We start from the raw sequence: 4,533 nt of genomic DNA, 5'->3' as shown, positions 1-4,533 counted from the left end.
TGTATCTACCATTCTGGGGTCTGGAGGATGGTGGACCTTTTCTCACAGCTCCACTAGGCAGTGCCCCAGTGGGGACTCTGTGTGGGGGCTCCAGCTTCACATTTCCCCTCCACACTGCCGTAGTAGAGGTTATCTATGAGGGTTCCCCTCCTGCAGCAGACTTCTGCCTGGACATCCAGGCTTTTCCATACATCCTCCTAAATCTAAGTAGAGTCTTTCAAGCCCCAACTCTTGCACTCTGTGCACCTGCAGGCTTAACACCCTGTAGAAGCCACCAAGGCTTATGGCTTGCAATCTCTAAAGCAATGGCTTGAGCTGTACCTGGGCCTCTTTGAGCCAGGGCTGGAGCTGGAGCAGCTGGGATGCAGGGACCAGTGTCTTGAGGCTGTGCAGGGTGACAGGGCCCTGGGCCTGGCTCACAAAACCATTCTTCCCTTCTAGGCCTACAGGTCTGTGATAGGAGAGGCTTCCACAAAGGTGCCTGAAATGCCTTTGAGGCCTTCTTCCCATTGTCTCCACTATTAGCATTTGGCTCCTTTTTACTTATGCAAATTTCTGCAGCCTTCCTGAATTCCTCCCCTGAAAATGGTCATTTCTTTCTACCACATGGCCAGGCTGCGAATTTTCCAAACTTTTATACTTTGCTTCCTTTTTAATATAAGTTCCAGTTTTACATCATTTTTTGCTCATACATATGAGCATAGGTTGTTAAAGCAGCCAGGCTGCTTCTTGAACACTTTGCTGCTTAGAAATTTCTTCTCCCAGATACCCTAAATCATCACTCTCAAGTTCAAAGTTTCACAGATCCCTAGGATGGGGGCACAATGCCTCCAAGTTCTCTGCTAAAGCATAACAAAAGTGACCTTTACTCCAATTCCCAGTAAGTTCCTCATCTCCATCTGAAACCTCCTCAGCCTGGACTTTGTTGCCCATATCACGACCAGTATTTTGGTGGCAACAATTTAACAAGTCTCTAGGAAGTTCCAAAGTTTCTCTCATATTCTTATCTTCTTCTGGGCCCTCCACCTTCTGCCTGTTACCCAGTTAAAGTTGCTTCCACATTTTCAAGTATATTTTTGGCAGTGCTCCGCTCCTCAGTACCAATTTTCTGTATTAGTCTGTTCTCACACTGCTATAAAAATATTTGAGACTGGGTAATGTATAAAGAAAAGAGATTTAATTGGCTTATGGTTCCACAGGCTGTACAGGGAGCATGGTAGCTTCTGCTTCTGGGAAGGCCTCAGGGAGCTTTTACTCATGGCAGAAGGCAAAGTGGGAGCAGGCGTCTTACATGGCCAGAGTAGGAGCATGAGTTTGTGGAAGGGGCTACACACTTTTAAACAACAAGCTCTTGTGAGAACTCACTCACTATACAGTACCAGTTGGGGTTGGTGCTAAACCATTTATAAGAACTCTGCCCCCATGATCCAATTACCTGCTACCAGGCTTCAGCTCCAACACTGGGGATTACAATTCCACATGAGATTTGGGCAGGGACACAGATCCAAGCCATATCAGAATATAACCCATAGAATTAAAAAAAATCTATGAGTTCATATCTATAAAAGTAAATAATAGAATAAATAAATGGGGTAGAAGAAAGAGCTGTTCCTCACAGAAGAATTCCAACTAACAAATATGGCAAAAGTGAAGGAAATACAAAATGATTAAAACTCTTCAGTAATAATTGCCGTACTCATTATCTGCTAACGAATACTAAAATCAGTGAAGAAAAGTTTGAAGAAAAACAAGAGTTTATTTCCACCAAATATTTGTAATTTCAAAGTTAAAAATAGTGACATTGGAGTGGAGAAAATCAATGAACATCTGCTTACCCAAGTGATGAAGGTTAACATAACCAGTAATAAGACATATATTGGTTGGCAATAATCTGCCAGACTTTTCTGTAATTCAAAAACTCATTTAAAAGTCAAAACATTTAAAAATCTTCTCAAGTTGAAAAAAAAAGTTATACATGAAATGACTCAGTTTCCTAATTCCTTCATTTACCAAATAATCTGCCAAATAGTTAATCTTTTCTAATAATAAGACACAAATGCTGTACTGAGAAGGGCATATCACGTCTATGGTATTCTTGACAACCATGTATAACTTCAATCTAATTATGAGAAAATTTTGGATAGAAAAAAATTGAGTGACATTCTACAAAATAACTAATTTTTCTAAAGTGTCACAATCATGAAAAACCACGTAAGACTAAGCAACTATCCCCAACTAAGGAGACATGATAACTAAATGCAATTTGAGATCCTGGATTGGGTCCTGAAATAGAAAAGGATATTAATGGAAAACTAGTAAAATCCAAAAAAAGTCTGTAATTTCATTGATAGTTGCTAGTGTACCAATGTTAATTTCTTAATTCTGAACATTTGATGATAATTATGCAAGATATTATTTACTGATGCTGGCTGAAGGATATATGAGCATCCTGTATACTACTTTGAAACTTTTCTGTAATTCAAAAATGTATTAAAAGTAAAAAAATTTAAAACCTTCTCAAATGGGAAAAAATAATATAGTTCTCCATGAAATGATTGTTTCCTCATATCATTTACCAAATAATTTGCCAAATAGTCCATCATTTTGAACAGATTGATGCTGCCACTTGAACGTTTCAAGTTGCCATCTATATATGCTTTAATCTAGTTTTAATCTATCAATGTCACACTGCTGTTTTTTGTTTTGCTATTTATTTATATTTAAATAACTTTAGGGCTACAAGGGGTTTTTGGTTACGTGGATGAATTGTATAATGGTGAAGTCTGGAGTTTTAGTGTACCTGTCACCCAAATAGCATATATTTTACCCAATAAGTAATTTTGCATCCCATTTCCCTTCCCACTCTCCCTCTTTCTGAGTCTTCAAAGTCCATTATACTACTCTTTACGTTTTTGGGTACTCATAGCTTAAATCCCACTTATAAGTGAGAATATGTGGTATTTTGTTTTTCATTCCTGAGTTATGTCACTTAGGATAATACCCTCCAGTTCCATCCATGTTGCTGCAAAAGACGTTATTTTGTTCTTTTTAAATTTATATATATTTATATTATATATTGTATATATTTATATATATATAAATTTAGCATATATATACTACTTTTTCTTTATCCACTCATCTGTTGGGCAGTTGTGAATTGCGCTGCAATATAAATTCAAGTGCAGATGTCTTTTGATATGACTTCTTTTCCTTTGGGTAGACACCAAGTAGTGGGATTGCTGGATTGAATGGTAGATCTACTTTTAGTTCTTTGAGAAACCTCCATACTATTTTCCACAGAGGTTGTACTAATTTACACTTCCACCTACAGTGTGTAAGTGTTCTCTTTTCACCACATCCTCACTAACATCTGTTGCTTTTTTACTTTTTAATAATGGCCATTCTGACTGGGATAAGGTGGTTTCTCATTATGCTTTTTAATTTCCATTTCCCTGAAGATTAATGATATTGAGTAGTTTTATACGTTTGTTGGTATTGGTATGTCTTCTTTTGAAAATGTCTGTCCATGTAATTTTCCCACTTTATAATGGAACTATTTATTTTTTCTTCCTAATTTGTTTGAGGTTCATGTAGATTCTGAATGTTAGTCCTTTGTCAAATGTGTAGGTCACAAATATTTTCTCTCATTCTGTAGGTTTTCTATTTTCTCTGTTATTTCTTTTGCTGTGCGGAAGCTTTTTGGTTTAATTAGGTCCCATTTACTTTTTTGTTGTTGTTACACTTGCTTTTGGGGTCTTAGTCATAAATTCTTTGCGGAGGCCAATATCCAGAAGAGTTATTCCAGGACTTTCTTCTATAATTTTTATGGTTTCACATCTTAGGTTTAAGTCTTTAATCCATCTTGAGTTAATTTTTATATAATGTGAGAGATGGGGATCCTGTTTTATTCTTCTACATGTGGCTATTCAATTTTCCCAGCACTGTTTATTGAATAGGTTGTCCTTTACTGAAGTGTATGGTTTTGTCTGCTTTGTTGAAGATAAGTTGGTTCTGGGTATTTAACTTTTTTTCTGGGTTCCCTATTCTGTTCAATTGTTCTATGTGTCTTTTACACCAGTACCATGATGTTTTTGTTTCTATAGCTTTTAATTGAAGTTGGGTAATGTGATGCCTTCGGATTTGTTCTTTTTGCTTAGGATTGCTTTGATTATTTTGGCTCTTTTTTGGTTCCATATCTATTTTAGGATTGTTTTGCTAATTCTGTGAAAATGATGTTGATGTTTTGACAAGAATTGTGTTGAATTTGTAGATTGCTTTGGGTAGTATAATCATTTTTACAATATTGATTATTCCAATCCATGAGCGTGGAATGTTTTTCCATTTGTTTGTGTCATCTACAATTTCTTTCGTCAGTGTTTTATAGTTCTTCTCGTAGAGATCTTTCACCTTCTTGGTTAAGTACATTCCTAGGTATCTTATTTTATTTTTTGCAGCTATTATAAATGGGATTGAGTTTTTGATTTCACTCTCAGCTTGATTGTTATTAGTGTATAGCTGTGCTACTAATTTGCA

This window comes from Rhinopithecus bieti, unplaced genomic scaffold, assembly GCF_001698545.2.
Source record: "Rhinopithecus bieti isolate Rb0 unplaced genomic scaffold, ASM169854v2 scaffold_11964, whole genome shotgun sequence".
NCBI classification, from domain to species: domain Eukaryota; kingdom Metazoa; phylum Chordata; class Mammalia; order Primates; family Cercopithecidae; genus Rhinopithecus; species Rhinopithecus bieti.
Note: the sequence above shows the minus strand (reverse complement) of the source record.